This window comes from Ambystoma mexicanum, chromosome 3q (genome assembly GCF_040938575.1).
Source record: "Ambystoma mexicanum isolate Mex_15411 chromosome 3q, UKY_AmexF1_1, whole genome shotgun sequence".
Taxonomy (NCBI): Eukaryota; Metazoa; Chordata; class Amphibia; order Caudata; family Ambystomatidae; genus Ambystoma; species Ambystoma mexicanum.
Genome location: NC_090926.1, coordinates 1,042,471,584 through 1,042,489,413, shown reverse-complemented (window position 1 = coordinate 1,042,489,413; position 17,830 = coordinate 1,042,471,584). Strand labels below are relative to the sequence as shown.

General features: G+C 48.2%; 1 protein-coding gene across 1 annotated transcript in view; it reads right to left on the bottom strand.

The window, feature by feature from the left end:
* The window catches only part of GAA (alpha glucosidase), a 752,056-nt gene that overhangs the window by 640,056 nt on the left and 94,170 nt on the right, over positions 1 to 17,830 (bottom strand). The window lies entirely within an intron of this gene.

Sequence of the window (17,830 nt, the reverse complement as noted above, 5' to 3'; positions counted from 1 at the left end):
TGGTTTAAATAACCCCAACAAAATAGTCCGGGTAAAGTAGTCCCTAGGCTACCACACCCAAACCACTAGACCGCATAGCTTGGTTCTTAGGAACCAAGCTATGTGGATGCCTCCATGTTGGCTGACAATACAATAAAGTAGTTCCCAAGCACATTGTTTTTCATGGTGTATGAGCCTGGCGCCATAGGCGCTATGTCTGGCCCCACGAGGGCCTTTGAAGAGGATGCCAGTCTCTAGAGGCCCAAGTCCTGACTCCAACTGGCCAATGGGTTTGCCAGAGGGGGTTTTGGGCAAGGGTCGTGACAAAGATGAAGCAAAAGGCCGAAGACAAGAATGCAGATGAAACAAATTTAGTCCAAAAGAAATTATCCAAATATGCACTAGAAGGGGCGCTCATAACAAGCCCAGCCCCGCAAGCACAGACAGCAGCATTACAACCCCAACCTCAACTCCAACCACTGCAGCAATACAACACGGCACAGCAATACGCACCACAAATGGGAGGAGGGTATATGGAAATGGGTGGTTACCAGAATAACAGTAGATGAAAGGGGTTTCCAACAAGGGCAGGGCTTCGGACCACAATCGCATCACCCAGGAGGAGGATTCAGGAGATACTCTGCAACAAGGACCAGGTGAGGGAGGAGGATTCCCATGGCAAGCATGTGAGCCACCCCAGTGCTGGACCTGTGGGCAGCTATGCCACATTTCCTGCACATTTAGGAGCAGAGGGATGCAACCATGGTGGGGTGAACTAGGGCAACAGAGCTACCAGGGTGGAAAAACAGGATACTACATGTAGAAGCTTCAGACAGGCCAACAAACAATGCCACTGTAAACTATGCACCAGCACAGAACCAACAGACAATGCCAATGATGCAACAAATGCTGGAATACTAACAAACACCACAACAGATTGCAGCACAATTGCCCAAACAGTTACAAACAGCACAACAACTGACAGTTATAAGACCACTCGTCACAACCCATGGGCATGACGGCAATGGTGCCAGTGACAAGGATTGGAGGGGTAACCACAGTGGGACATAACCCCTACAAAGGGAATGGCCAGTCATTGTATGCCCAATAGGACAGCCCACAGACAAACTTGTTGTGTCCCATCCTGTCAGTCACACCTAATCCTGCGGAGGAACCTCACATAAAAGGTGGGGACAGGTGACAAAACGTTTTCCTTTCTTGTTGACACTGGGGCGACTAGGTCATGCAAACGGGCGGGGAAATATACTTTGTCAGGTGATGCCATGAACACTCAAGGATTCTCTGGAGCTCAAGAAGTGGTTCCTTTCACGGATAACATCTCCTTATCAATAGGAGATCACGACTTATCCTTGCCTCTACTTTACTCTAAGCAAGCACCTGTACACATTAGAATGCGACATAATGAGCAGACTAAACATGACCATCTCATTCACAGACAAAGGCATAGTATGCTCCACACCACGAATTCACATGCTCACTGCCAGGCAAATACTACAGGCATATTGTGGGAAGAGCGTGCAGAGGTGGGAGTCAGATGACCCAGAAATGTTCCAATACGGGACAGACATGGCACTCGCATGGCTGCCCGGAAATGCTGTAAAGGTTTGGAGAAGACCAGGCGAGTACCTCTTTAGGTCAGAGACACCATCAAATGAGAAAGAGGGAGCATTAGTATCAATTGACATTGAGGGAATTGTGGCAAGAGATTGGGTTGCTGTACACACCCTAGATTAGGGAATGGCATGGAGGGCAATCATTGCATCTGAAGGGTGTCGATTAACAAAAGTGTCTGATGAGGAACTCCTCACAAGAGAAAGGGGAAAGCAAGATGTTGTGGAGGAGCGTGCACTTCTGGTTGTGCATAACATACAAGTGGCACAGAAAATGGCAATGGCAGTAGAGGCACCACCTCCCTTCTATGAAGAGGATCTAACAAAGGACCCAACACACTATGGACAAGTCCGTATGATGTAGGGTGCATAAAAAGCATACAAAGGGTGTTGGGGGGGGGGGGGGTGTTGGAGTACAGATAAAGTTGAAACAAGGAGCTATCCTGCCAAGGGTTAGGCAATACACCCTGACAAAGGAAGCAGATGAAGGCATTTATGAGACAATCAGTGCCCTCATCGATGGAGGCATCCGAGTACCATCAGAATCTCCATATAACACTGCAGTGTATTCTGTTTGCGAGGCGAATGGGGTGGGTCGTGGAGTTCTATCCAGGATTTGCGCACCCTTAACCACAGCGTAGAAGCAGAGTACCCAGTGGCAGCTAACCCTGCCACAATCCTATGTGGCATCACGGCCGAAGCAACATGTTTCACTGTTATTGATCTCAAATTGCACCCAGATTCAAAAGATTTGACAAGCATCACGTACCGCAATAAGAAATGGAAGCACACTAGATTACCACAAGGGTACTGTGAATCTCCATCTTTAACAGAGTAATACAGATGGATTTGGCTAATGTCCAAACAAAGCTCAGTTTTCCAATACGTAGATAATATACTCATCTGCAGCACCACGGAAGAGAATGCAGGAAGGACTCAGTACACATGCTTACTGCACTGGCAGAAACATGGTACAAGGTAGACAAGACAAACTCCAATACTGTTCCCACAGGTGTCCCGTCGAAAGAGGTACCTCACATGTGTGGGTGCACCTACCGGGGAGGCAAAAGGAAAAAGGTAACCCCAAGCCTTTCCCCACAGGACAATTTGTTCATGTGGGCAACCTACAGAGTTGGGCCTAGGGTGTCGAAGCCAGCAAGGAAAACAGGGAACCCCATGCATTTCCCAAAAGAGGACACCCGTGGGAACGCGGGACGGTAGGCCATGTGTTGTTGGGGGTGTGTTTCAATGGGTGAGCCGAGCGAAATGTGCGTAAAATGCATTTTCCCCCCCCCACATTTTGGACTTTGTGGGGGTGTCTGGGTACTAAATTATGGGGCGATTTGCCCAAAATCGTACCTCTGCGGATTCCCACGGGTGTCCTCTTTTCGGAAATGCATGGGGTTCCCCGTTTTCCTAGGTGGCTTGGACACCCGAGGCCCATATCCGTATGGTGTGCCGGTCGGCAGAGAGTCTGAAATTCTGGCCTGAAAACAGACTTGGGGATACTTGTGTTTTAGGCTTTCCCCTTGGCGCCCAGGTAGGTACACCCACACGTGAGGTACCGTTTCATCGGGACACCTGTGGGACCGCGGGACGGTAGGCCAGGTGTTGTGTTTGTCTTGTTTTGACCCATTTGCTGGTGCCCTTTGTCACACAACCCTTTCATTTCCCAAATGTGACCTACATTTAGTCGCTGCTTTAGGCACCATACACTTTTGTAACCTGCACAAGTCACCTACCCTTGAAAAGGGCTGCCTGTGCCCTTCAAAAAATGTATGCTTGCCGTTCCTCACCACATTGGTTTTCCCGATTTACACATGCTAAATGCGTTTGTTCAGGCCGTGAGCGTAAAACTCCTGTCTACCATGGCTCAGTGTTTGGCTTGTGGTATTGCTTGTTCTGTAAAACACTACAAAAAATGTGTGCTCTCATAACTGCAAGAGTCGGGGGAATGTAGCGGAGCATTGCTCTTCTCAAAATTCATAGAAGCCATTGCCGTACCAAGCCAACCATGTCCAACACATACCTTTCTTTCGGTCATTTTCCCGCTTTCCCCCCCAATCTATGGCAGTTTCCCCTACCTAGTTGTTGCCGGACCTACGCAAATCACCCCTTCCTAAACTTGGAATTTTGTCTACTTTTCAGAAATATATGCCTTTCTGTCCTCCAAATCGGCTTTCCTACCCTTTTGTTCCATTCCGTCCATGCATGTCCAATTGGTAAAAATGGCCAAAATCGCCTCTCACAAAACGGTTGATAACCACATCAAAATAATTTATTTTCGTTTCCGAAAGCCAGGAAATTGGGGAATTTAACACAGCAAAACATTCGTTCCTAGCTCTTACAAGGAAAGGAAAGGAAAAAAAAAAAAAAAAAAAAAGGCTACTTTGTACATCATTTTATTGGCATTTTTTGAAAAAACCCAAAATGTTCCCCCTTTTTGGTTATTTTCTCTCACCCCCTACAGCAACCTAGGATTCCTGGGTGGCGATACGACCACCTACATGTGGGAAAAAAAAAAAAGGGAGCTAAATTTGGCCGAGAGATCTCACGTAACAAAAAAGTTACAAGGCTTTGAATGGCCACATACCGAAATCACCAAAAAAGTCCCTGGCGCTGGGGTGAAATACCCATGGCACTTAAAGGGTTAAAGATAGTAAGCTGCAAAAATGTAAATCCAGCACAACTCCTGACAGAAGAATACGAGATAGGAGAATATGCTCATGATTGTACACAAAAAATTGAGTTTTAAACAAACACGGAAAGTGGAGGAAGACGAGTTGGGGGGGGTGGAAGAGGTGTTGTACATTGATGGGTCTTCACAATTGATCTATGTGATGGCATCAGGAGAACAGGGGCAGCGGTGGTCAGATTGAAGGAGGACTGGACGGGCGAAGTATTGAAGAGTGTTCGATTACCTCCACAGTGTTAAGCACAGGCAGCAGAATTACTAGCCCTCTGGAAACGTGAAGGGAAGAGGGTTACCATTTACTCCGACAGTGCCTACGTAATATCAACAGTACACTCCGGGTTAGCACGATGGCTGAGAAGAGGGTTCAGGAGAGCAGATGGGACACCTGTGTAACATGCATTACTGTTGGGAAAATGAATAGCGGTTCTTACATATCCAGTGGAACTAGCATTAGTAAAGTGCCAAGCTCATACTAATGGAGAGGACCCAATCTCAAAGGGGAACGAAGCAGCAGACTAACACGCAAAGTGTGCATCATATTTTGAAGAAGTGTGGGATTTGGAAAAAAAAACAAAGAGGCAAGCGGTGGGACAAATGCTAATGAAAGATGGGTAAAACCACTTACCATAAACTCAAATGATGGAACTACAGGCAGCCGCACCCGTGAATGAAAAAGAACTCTGGGTAAAAAGAGGGTGATCAAGGTCTCCTACTGACACCAAAATAATGCAGGGAAGGTAGTGTTGCCACTGACTTACTGAAAGCAGCACTAACACAACTACATCATCCCACACATACAGGGAAAGAGGTCATTGCAGCACGCAATGGAGAATCATGGTTCTGTCCCGATTTAAATGCCCCTGTTGCTAACTTCATCAGCAATTGCCTTACTGTAACGCTCACTTGGTATCCACAGGGACGTCACTCCGCCTGTTCTGACCTCTTACGACCTTGAACCCTTCCCCGGAGGCTATTCGACTGGAGACTGGGCCTGACAGGATTGGTAGAGTTTAACTCCCTATTGTCTGTGTGCTTGAACCCCTTCTTCCCCAGGGTCCAACCCTTCCCTTTGATCCACAGCTCACCTTGTTTTCTTGGATAGTGTGCTCTCCGTCCTGCTTTCAGCGCAGGGGCGCGTTGATTTATGTAGGCTCGTTGCTGCCTAGTTACTTCACTGGCAAGAGTCCGACAGGTAAGTATAATGAGTCTTTCAAACAGTTCTCCAACTTCGTTCCTTTCCTTACTTAGATGATGGCCGGCGTCCGGGGATGGCGGCATGCTGCTGAGATGAGTAGCGCTGAAGGTGAGTGAGAGCGCAATGCGCGATGCACCCCTTTCGTATTTGTATTGAACCGAGTTCTTTTTCTGTGTCTTTTAGGTGCCGCAATGTTTTCAGCGTGGGTGCCGGTTATGAAGAACAAATGCGGTGGGTAAGCGCAGTATGTGGCGCCACTAGATGTTTCCACACTAACCTGGAGTGTCTTTTCCCTCTTGGAGATGGATGAGAAGTTCCGGAGACAGAGTTCCCCCAGAGCGGCTGGGATTCAGGTAAGCGTTTGAAGCTTGTACAGTATTTAAAAATAAGCGAAGATTTGCAGAATGCTTACTAATGCCTTTTTTCTGTTCTTTTCCCTTAGGAAGCGGCGTGCTGGGATGGGAATGACACCGCCGAAGATGCCCGCAGAACAGAAGGAGCTATGAATGATGGGCAGAAGCGCCGCAAGGTAAGGCTGCTCCTAACAGTGTTCTTGCAGGAGATGAGTGCAGAAGAAAGGTGCAGGCCTACTGGAGACCGATCTGAACACAGTGAGTGTCACGCTGCAGGTGCAGAAAACGCAAAGCAGGTTTCTCAGCCTGGGTGTGGCTTAAATAGTCTCTGGGTATCCCAGGTGTCTCTGGGCTGAACCACACCCAAAAGACTAGACTGCACATGCAGTTCTGGGAACCAAAATATGTGGGGGCATCCATCTTGTCCCATCAATGCACTACAAGTCCAATCCCCAATGTTATCCTATGGGAGTGAGTCTGGTGCCAAAAGCGCCAAGTCGGACTCCAAGTGGGTCTTTGGAGGGATGGAGAGGCCCTTGAGGGCCATGTAGGTGATCGTGGCCTGGCTCCAGCCTGACATCTTGGAGGGCTGGGGACATGAGGGGCAGGAATCATGACACTTGCGTGTCGACAATTCACTGCTCGACACACAAAAAATGACCCAAATTGGGTCCTTCCTTTCATCTATCTTCCTCTCTACCTGTGGTGTTCCCCAGGGGTCTAACCTCTCGCCCTGGCTTTTCAACCAATACCTGGCAACTCTCAACCACTGCATTGCCACTTTCTGCTAAAGTTTCCAGTGCTACGCTGACGACACAACTCATTTTCAGGTTGCCCTCTGCCACCTCTTCTCATCTCTGAATGCCTAACTGCCATTCAAGATTGGTGTTCCGCCAATGATCTTTGTCTGAATGCCAGCAAGACGGAGATCCTCTTCATCGGCACACCTTCACCATCCTTTCCCCTCACTCTCTGGCCGGCCTCCATTGGGCCTCCTCCTAACCCCACCTGCGAGGCTAAGTACCTCAGGGTCATCTTTGACTCCACCCTTTTCTTCCCCGCCCACATCTTAGAGGTCTCTAAAAAGTCAAATTTCCGACTGCACATCCTCAGAGGTACTCTGCCCTTCCTCTCCTTCCCCCAGAAGCTCATGGTATCCCAAGCTCTGGTTCTCTCTAGCTTGGACTATTTTAACAGCCTCTTTCTAAATCTACCTGCCTCTACTCTCCGCCCTCTGCAACTAATCCAGAACAGGACTGCAAGACTTGTCCTTGGCCTCAAGCCCTGGGATCGTATCTCTCCAGCTCTGAAATCTCTCCACTGGCTCCCAGTGGATGCAAGGATTAAGTTCAAAACCCTCTGTATTGTCCACAAGGATTTCTGGGTCCTGGGTCCAAAATACCTTCAGCTATCCCTCTGCAAATACCTCCCCTCTCGAGCTCTTCGCTCCTCTACCGCCAACTCCCTCAGGGTCAGTTGTTTTTCAAAGAAATGAGCTGGGGGTAGATCTGTCTTCGACTGGGCCCTCCCTCTGGAACACCCTCCCTGCCACTCTAAAACTTGAGGAGAACCATCTCCGGTTCCGGCAGCTCCTCAAGACCTTGCTCTTTTCTTCTGCCTTCGCTCCCCTCTCCCCTGCTGATCTGTTCTCTTGGCACTGTGCACCTGGCTACCCTCTGTCCTTTGGGCCAGGTACCTGCTCACCCTGCCACCCTCCCACACTGCCGCCGGGCCACCCCTTGCACTGTTCTCTGTATCTGTACCCATACAGCTCCCCCTTTTTCTTCCTGCACTTATAAGACCTACCCTGCCTGCTGCCTTAAACCTAACACTTGCAAATTGCTGGCTGCATTACCACTGTTTGCTGCCTTTATCATTTATGGTTATTTATCTGTTTTTCCTGTGCTTCACACTTTCCATTTCTCCCTCCTTCCATGCACTTTTCCTCTCCCCCTCTCCCATGCACTTGCGCGTTCTCAATGTCACTGGGCCTAGTAAGATTGCTGTTTTGTTTCTCCCCTGTTCCCCTCCCTTGCCGCGCTCTGAAACACTGGTGTACGAGCGCGATAGAAATAAAATATCAATCAATAAGAGGAGCAATTCCTCGTCCTGAAGGTCCATTTTTACATCTCCATATGGACAACATGGACATGATCAACGTATGTCAAGGCTACCGATTCATGATCGTGGTGGTCTGCCCCTTTTCAAGGTGGATGGATGCGGGGTCATGCTTCCATGCCGACGCCCTTAGAGCAGCAAAATTCCTTGTCCGAGAAGTATTCCCAAGAGGAGGCGGCTGTGAGGTCACATGTGCATATCACCCTCAAGCAAATGGCGTATGTTAACGTCTCAATGGCCTATTGATAGAACGCATTGCTAAGACCCAGCAAAGCACCAAAAGAAATTGGTTACACTGTTTGCCCTTGGTGCTGTTCGAATTACGAAACAAACCTGGGTCCGACCACCACTTGGACACCTCACAAGGTGGCGACAGGACATCGTATGCACCTCCCACTAACTCCACACACAAGGGCTCCAAAGGATCGTGATGCAGCCTCAGAGAGAAGTAACGAAATGTCGGAATATGTGAATTCACTTGTTTCTAGCGCCTCTTATTTCTCGTCAGATACAACAGGTAAAGGGGAGGTTGGGTGACAACGCACAAGAAGCAGACAACCTCTCCGAAGAACAAAAAGGAACTGCCCATTAAAATAGGAGACCAAGATCTCCTAAAACATTTTATGAGGCTTTGGAACGCGCCTCGGTTCATAGGCCCGCACACTGCCGAGGCAGTGATAGAAAGGGCCGTTAAACTTGGACGGTCCTTCTGGCTCCACACACTAGGCATCAAGTCCAACAAAGCATCGGCCTCGCCCCAAAGCGCCTCCACAGAAATCAACGGGGCCAACGCTACAGCAACAAGCAACATTCCAGACAGTATTAACGCCGCAATCCCAAGCACTCCAGAACTTGATTCTATAAGTGAACAAAAGTGCACTGGCCATCCGATGGTCAGACGCTCCCAGGACCCGGATATCCCCACTGCAACTTTAGTACAAACTGCCCAGTAAAAAGAACGTCGTCCCCATGCCTGGAACAAACGGCATCCGAAAGCAATATAATTATATAGCTTGTACAACATCTCTTCTATTGCCTTGAATGAAGTATCGTAAACAATTGCTGCACTCTAAGTGAATCTGATCATTACGCATTAACAAGCTCACGGGTCACTACACTGCGTTAACCCGGTCTTAGCATTCTTCTAATTCGCACATTCGGGGAGTTCTGCGACTGTTGATTGTACATGCATAAACGTTGATGGGCGTAAGTACTAGGATCCAATTTAGATGTTGCCTCCCATTAACCACCTTGAAGCACTGTTCCATCAATGAATCCACGCTATAAGAAGGCCCGCACATTTCAGACCACGCCCACCACGAATTTACTACTACGCATTCCTTCAGTATCTAGCACAAACATACCCACAACTTGAGCAGGGTGCATACCCTGTCCTGCCTACACTTAGACATAGACCCATACGGAAAATATGTGAAGAAATGTTTGCATGGGCATTTAATAATTATTTAGTAAACAGAGCTTGAAAGTACTCACAAATCTTAAAACAATAATGCTTTTAATCGTGATTTTCAGGCGGGCACCTTTATCATCTCATCAACCGCAATAGCGGTTAAGGGGAAACAGTGGTTCTGTTAATAAAAGTTATTATGACAGCTGTGTGGTTACAATTGTCAACTGGCCTCGTAGCAACTGCTCTCTGGCAATTGTATCTTGCTTTGCATCCCTCTGCTGTATCCAATACTAACATTCCCCCAACCCAAGCTGCAAGGACTACTGCGTCAGGTGGTACAGAAGACATTGCTGGTAAGCAGAGGTAAGCGTAGTGTTGGTACAGACATTAATGGAGTTTCCAAATTCCTCACTGGCACTGCACACATAGCAAACATGGGGTATAAGCACGTCAGAAATTGGCAAAGATACAACTCAGGAGAGCTGTTGGGTCTGCTCACAGATCCCATATGCCATGAGCATCTCTAGGACATTCGTAGCCACGGAGGTACCAGTACCCACAGCACAATGCCTCTTGTATCTTGAAATTTTCCAAACAAGAGGAAGATTCCAAGGGAAAACGGCAACTCTAAGGCGGAGGTCCAAAGCAACCTTTCCGTACGAAGACAATTTTATCAAGACAGTACCGAGGATGGACAACTACTGGCAACACACTGAAGCTCTACGATACATAACTGATGGTCCAGAGAAGGGTGAAACCAAGCAAGTGACACTGGAATACTTACCCTGCAAATGGAGAACAAAAAGGAGAAAGGAGGAGAGCCCAGCTGCTGGGAACAACCACCGATTTTGGTGTATGGGAAAGTCTACACAAAGGATGGATGGGATGATGGAGTAGTGGGGAGCAAGGCACTGATGTTATCCAAAGCAGCAGTGAACAAGGTCCAAGAAGAAAATGACAAATGCCTTAAGGAATGGGCTTAAAGTGCAAGCCTACTGACCTTGGGTGGAGAAAGAAGATGGACCACTCACAATAATCTCCTTCACGACACCCGCCCTGTGTTACCAGCATGATGGCAATGATGAAGTAGGCGAAAATGAAGGCTGCAAAAGAATAGAGAAGATTCCAGAAATGGGGACAGGAACAGCGGTACCGATGGCCCACTATTGGGCCTGTGGGTCCAAATCATATGACAAACTCCCACCAAACTGGGCAGGAATATGCCTCCTGGCACATGTCAACATACACTTGTTGGTAGTACCAAGAAACATGTCAAAATAAATGACTTCCCCAAAATGGACGAAGGCAATAGGAGGAGGAAGAGATCGCTACTATCAACACAGCACCCTCAGAGTAATGCTATGACCCAGCGGCAGACACTGAGGAGAGTAAAAAGAAGGAAATTACCTTTGGTGACGGTCGGCGATGGCGCTCAATGAGGTGCCACAATCTCACAGGCTATTCAGCAAAACTGCTATGTTTTTCTCAGCACTGATACATCCCGGATTTCAAACTTACGCCAATACCAAATGGCTCCAGATAACGCGATGGAAACTGATGAGGACTATAAACTCAACAGTTAACGGGTTCAACGCAATTAAAGAAGAGCTTAGAGCAATACGACTGGTGGCACTACAGAACAGATGCGTCCTGGATCTCCTCACAGCTATGGAAGGAGGAGTTTGCGCCAAAATAGGAAGTTCCTGCTGCATGTTCACAACGGCAAACGGTGAGGAAAACAGAACATTGCCAGAAGCAGTAGCAGAATTGCCACAGATGCACGCTAAAAATGGAAGAATCTAAGGGTATGAAAAAGGACGGGATCTGGTTCGCGTACATCTAGTCCTGGATGCCAATCTGGCTATCAGACAGCCTGAAGGTGTAAGCAGGAGGACTAATCTTGGGAACAGCAATGGCAAAATGCAAGACGACAGCAGAAAAGGTGGTGGGGATGAAGCTACTCATGGCCATGGACAGAGATGGGCACATGGATGACATAATATGATAAAGAGAAAGACTATGACAGCAGATAACGGAATCACACATGTATCCACCTACGTTGAAATTAAAGAAACAGCGCAATCCGAAGAAATACGCAGGGAAGTGGGTCTACTGCAAGCCCTGAGGGGGTTGTGCCAGAAGCAGTAGCAGAATTGCCACAGATGCACGCTAAAAATGGAAGAATCTAAGGGTATGAAAAAGGACGGGATCTGGTTCGTGTACATCTAGTCCTGGATGCCAATCTGGCTATCAGACAGCCTGAAGGTGTAAGCAGGAGGACTAATCTTGGGAACAGCAACGCTCTGGAATAAAGGTATGCATGGCAAAATGCAAGACGACAGCAGAAAAGGTGGTGGGGATGAAGCTACTCATGGCCATGGACAGAGATGGGCACATGGATGACATAATATGATAAAGAGAAAGACTATGACAGCAGATAACGGAATCACACATGTATCCACCTACGTTGAAATTAGAGAAACAGCGCAATCCAAAGAAATACGCAGGGAAGTGGGTCTACTGCAAGCCCTGAGGGGGTTGTGTCTACATGTACTGGTCATTTGAGGATCATGTCAACTACTACGGACACTTGGCAGGAATTACAAGGTATGGCGCTTGGTGGACGACAGAAGAAATCATAATGATGGTGTGGTCGACAAGTCTGCCAGAGGGGGGACTGAAGAGGAGAAATCTGAATATGCCTTCAGTCCCGGAAGACCCCCTAAACAGAAGAAGCATCAACAACAATATGGCCACCGATCCTATGAGTTCGTACCAATCCCCACTGCGCCCGCCTTGGACAACTATCATGAAAGGTACCTGACCAGCCGACCATACAATCTAGCAGCAATATAAAATCTGCCTAGAGTGGACGAAGAGACAAGGCAGAGTTGGAAACAACCGCATAGACAGACTTCACTAAAAGCACTAAGATGCCAGGCCTCAAGTCGCTAGAGACATCATGACAACATAGCTACGTTAGACAGGAAGCACACGTGCAATCCTCACATTCGAGAGACACACACACCCGATCTACACAAAGAACACATGCGTACAGCTCTATGAGGGAGAGGACGGTGACATATACATACAGTCTGCACGTTTATTATTTTGCCATTAGGCTCGCTACAGCAACACAACAAGCTAGAAGAGTTTGTGTACCTGCTTGCAGATGCTTACATGCAACTAACCGTATGGAAGAACAGGAGCACTCAAGGGACCTGATCAACCATAATACACACTGACCTATGGAGAACACATAATAGAGGCCAGAACAGGCCATAGGAAAGTACAGTAGGCCATGACCGTCTCGTAGCAATCCCAAGCCCCAAGATGCTGTGCAAGCAGAACAAGCTATGGCCAGGGCTAAGGCAGCCAAGGCCACAATGTTGCGAACAACATTTCACACACAAAGCCAAGGGGACACCAGCAGCAGCAAAGAATATTCCTTGAAAAATACAAGCTAATTCGAAGCATTTGAGCCTGCAAGAGTCGTCTCCGACCATGTGACTCGGCCAAGCTGAATTGGGCCAAGACTTGGAGGCTGGGAAAGAACAGCCGGCCCATGACTAGTCATCGGTTTACAACATACTCGCTACTCTCCAGTTACCTTGCACGATAGGAATGGAACGCTCTCATGGCATTAGTCCTCCACACACTATTGTATAACGCAGACACATAGTTGCATCTTGCTGACACATAGTATACATGTAACAGGAACAGGTGTCTCGCGGGCTGGGAACAGAGTTTGTCCCAGGCTTGGGGGCCCGTGGCCTGACCAATCAGGACACTGGGATCTGGGGGCAGATGGTGGGGCCTATTGACCAATCAAAGGACTTGCCTAGTGTAACATTTTTAGAGTAGCAATTTTCAGGGATGATCCAAGCACACCACCTGACGCAGCAGCATCCACCAAGACCCTCGGTCAATAGGTATCTACACCGGAACTACCACTCAGTGGCCAATCCCGAGTGCTGTTAGGTTTGGGGAGGGAGCCTGCTGAGTGACGCATATTATGACGTCACATGTCCACAAAACTGGCCTGCGAGCCAGAATGTGGTGAGATGTGCCTGGACTTCCCTCTATGCATATCACCCCTGTGTGTTTTATATAATAAAACAGTAAACTTTGCTTCTTGTGTGGACCTAGACTTCTTTGGGACAGGGGAAGGAGTTATGGCCTTCCGTGAGCTGGGTGCCCGCGGACCATTAGCACGGACTTGCCTGCCCAGAAACTACCCTAACATGCTTTAAAGAGCCATTCTTTGCAATTAAAGGGACAATGGTCGCTGACAACAAATGGCAAGGTGCAACAGTGGTGTGCAAGGCAGAAGAGCTACATGGCTTATCGAACAAAAGACTGCAATGGATGGAGGACACATGGTCCCACATGTGGTCTCAACACATCACGCAACTAACATGGGTCACAGCTCTCGAAAAATCGATCAAAATCCGGCATGAAGAAAATAATGAACCGTGCTTCCAGGGGGAAGGAAGAGTACCCATGGGCTCCAACACGCTTCAACAGAAATCCCGTAATACCCGACATGCGAAAAGGAACAGCTAGATTGATGGACGACTACTGGGTTTGTGGCAAACAGGCATACTTGCACCTCCCGTCATCATGGAGGGGCCACTGTGCTCTGGCGACGCTGCACTCTGCACTACTGGTGATTCCAGAGGACCATATCAAGGGGGAGGGAGTGCCCAATCCACGGCAACTGGCACCCAAATCTGCAAGAGAAGAGGCCCCCCCCCCACATCTGTGATGTGCCATCAGAAGATAAGCTGGAAGATCAAATCTCCTGCAGAAAGAGCATCCATTTACCCCTCAAAAGACTCTTCAAACCTCTTGGCGCAAATACATTCGGCAGAGAAATGTTTTGCATCGCTTATCCCCAGCAATCAGGCACAAGCAAACGCCAAGTGGCTTCAAATTGTGCGCTGGGAGCTTATCCAGTTGGCCAACGACACAGAAGAAGGATTCAATGTGATAGGTAGAACTAAAAGCACTTAAACTGATGACAATGCAAAATCGTTATGTGCTCGACCTGCTCCCGGCTATGGAAGGCAGTGTTTGCCGAAAAATCAGGAGTGCATGTTGCACGTTTGTGCCTTCTTCAGATGCAGAAAATGGAACGCTCTCGCATGTAATATCAGCAGTGCATGAACTCGGAGTGCGAATGAAAGAAGGTGGCGTCGAAGCTAGTGACTGGTTTAGTGTGGCATTCGACTGGGTACCATCATCATGGCTCGTGACTGCAATGAAGTTACTGGTCCCAGTCATCGTCTTCCTCCTGCTAATCCTCTGTGTGCGCAAACTGGGGGTACGGTGCTGTGCATAAGCGATTCCTAATAGTGCGATGATGGTGACTGTTGGCAATCCAAATAGAAATGCGAAAATGCCTGATACTAGGGAAGCTCAAGTACAAACAGGTGAACGTGATGAACCCAAATATCGCATGGTGGCCATATACAACACGGGGGATATAGTAGATACTCTATGGCATACAACCATCAGACAGCCCCAAGATTTAGAAAACTACAGGCAATGTTGGTTGACCTAGCGGGGGATGGAGGGTGCATTTATATGAAGTGTACTCCTGAAGAATATGCATAGCGCAGGGAAAGTCTAAGAGCTGTGTGCCGTGCATCGATGCCAAAAAAGGGTACACCAGCATGGGATGAAGCTGTGAAAAGAGCAAAGGAATGTAGATGGGCTGGAGGAGGGTTTTAGTTACTTTAGGAGTAACAAAGGGGGGGGGTGGGGTGTTGGGAAAGAGGTGGTCTATCCAGTCCATATAACCACTCCCGTAACATGGATCTCACTTGTGCTGAAGGGGGGCAGGGGGGAAGACTACAGTCCGTGCTAATCACCCACTAATTACTAACACTAAAAGCATATAACTGAACCTTATTAACATACACAGGCTCCATTTTAGGTAGCCCATCAAGCGCCATCCTTTTCTATGCCTGAAAATGATGTCTAAAATCATCTCTATTCCTCTGCCCTGCGCTTCACACCACCAGCTCCGGCTCCCACCCCGCTGTCTCCTGCTAGCTTTGTACAAAATCTGTTCTCACAGAAGTTCAGCTATTCATTGTTGCAACCTTTAGTGCCTTCCCAGAACAGATGAGATCACTGCATTGTGTGAGACCAGAACAGGCCCCCTGCCTGAGAGCCCATCCATCTCCACTAACCTGCTTGTGTCCCTTTTGACCCCAAACCTGCTAAGCTGTAAACTACCAGGCTCATGTCCCCATGCTCTTTGATACAGATACCCATCTGGCCCCCCCACGGGTAGTGGCCAAATGAAAACACACCCCGAGAGCCCTGACCCCAGACACTCGTATATTCTTTCTAATCCTAACAATTGTCTATTCGTATCATGAGGCATTAGATAGATCAAAAACTCTGAGGTGGGCACCTGGGTCAGGGACTCTAGGTTTATGGGTACCGAGGGTACAATGCCTGCCTATGACTTGTCTATGAACTCTGGGACGCACCCACATTCCACCTGACTTTACGAGTGTCATTTGTTTCATGCTCAAATACGGTTTTTGCAAGATCAGTTATTTAGGGAAAGTGTCATTTCGCTGGCCTGACCTTCACCTCGCAAAGATGTTCCCAGCTAACGCACGTGCTGCGGGAGTAACGCCAAAGCACCGACCAATCCTAGGAGGTTGATACTTATGGATCTATACGGCACCGACGACTCGACCCAATTACGTTGCAAAATTGTACATTTGTAATGTGATGTCACTCATGATGCTTGGTGCCATTTTAATGTGCTGACCGTATATCTGTTGGCAGAGCACTCTCTGGGCAGCAGAGCTCTCTGTGTGCACAAATAATCTCACAAACTTTGTTATACTTGCAATCTATCTTCTGGTCTCATTCCCTACTGGGGTGTGTCCATTATTCTGATTTTTGGATATTGTGTTGGGGAGTGGGCACCTTCAGAATCAATGGAGGAGCAGAGGCAGCAACAGCTCACATCTCTGGGAATGGTGATCAAGGAGGTCCAATTACAATATCTGGGAATATCGGTCACCAGGGACCTTAAGGATTATATGAGGCAAAATTCCCGTGCCCCGGATCGGAAAACTACTTAATGGAAAAATTTGGGAAGCCGACTATCATGGTTTGGACGACTTAATGCTATCAAAATGACTTTTCTCCTGAGAATGTTGGATCTCTTTCAGATGCTCCCTATATCAGTCTGAGTCAACATTTTGGGAAATAAAGGGGCACCTTCTCGGGTTTCTATGGCAGGGAAAGAAGGCCAGGGTGGGATACAATGTCCTGGTGCTGCCTAAGGAGAAAGGGGGGGGGGGCAGGTTTCCCTGACTTGCGACTTTACTTTTGAGCTGCTCAGCTCAGGATCTTAATCCTGCACCTCAGAGAGCAGAGTGACCGCCAGTAGGTGATATTAGATAATTTCCATCTCCAACCAGCCACAGTGGGGGAATGCCTCTGGCCCCTGAGGAATCAGATCCCAAGGAGGATTAGAGAATATCCCATCCTAGGGGTCATATGGGAGATTTGGAAAGCGTGCACGGAAAGGGTGGGGGTAACGTTGGGGCCAGCACTGTCGAGTCACTTATGAGCCCCATGGGTGAGGGACCACATTCCGATAGGTCCCAGAGCTATTTTGAGGCGGCCCTAGCACACATCGGGCAGCTGTGGAGGCAGGGCCACTTCATTACAATAGTGGGATTGGAGGAAGCACTGGGGTGAGGGATCTAATGGCGTTCTCCTACCTGCAACTGAAGGGAGTACTTGAGGTTTGGAACGATAAAATACAGAGGGCCCTCACTCCAGTGGAGAACATTCTGGATTCACAAGTTGAAATGAAGGGGCTGACCTGCCTACATGTGGGGCTGGTGGAGGCAGGAAAGGGGAGCAAAAAGGCTGCAGAATAAACGGCAAAGGGATTTTGGGACAGATGGATGAATCACTGTGGGGGAAAATGTGTCATAATGCACATAAGTTTCCATTTCAGCCCAATATAAATTGCACACCATAAAACTGCTCCACAGATGGCAGTACGATCCGGTCAGACTTTCTAAAATGTTACCGGGGTAAGCCCTCCCTGCTGGCAGGAGTGTGGTGCCAGGGTGTACTATTGGCATATGTGGTGGGGATTTGTGAAGGTCCGGATGTTCTGGGATGAAGTGCTCGGGTGGATTAAAGACCTGGATGGAATATCCTGAACGCTGACAACGCGCCTAGTGTTCGGATTAGAATACCTTGAGAGGGTGTATCTGGGTCTTTTGCATTTGGTATATTTCCAGTTGTTGGCGGGGAGGGCATGCCTGGCTATGCACTGGAAGAGGGTGTGCCTCCCTGGGAAAAAGGAGTTGGTGCTTACTGCAAAAAACATCTATGGAAAGACTAACAGCGGCCATACACAGAGGGAACACAGGTCTGGAAATGGACAAGAGG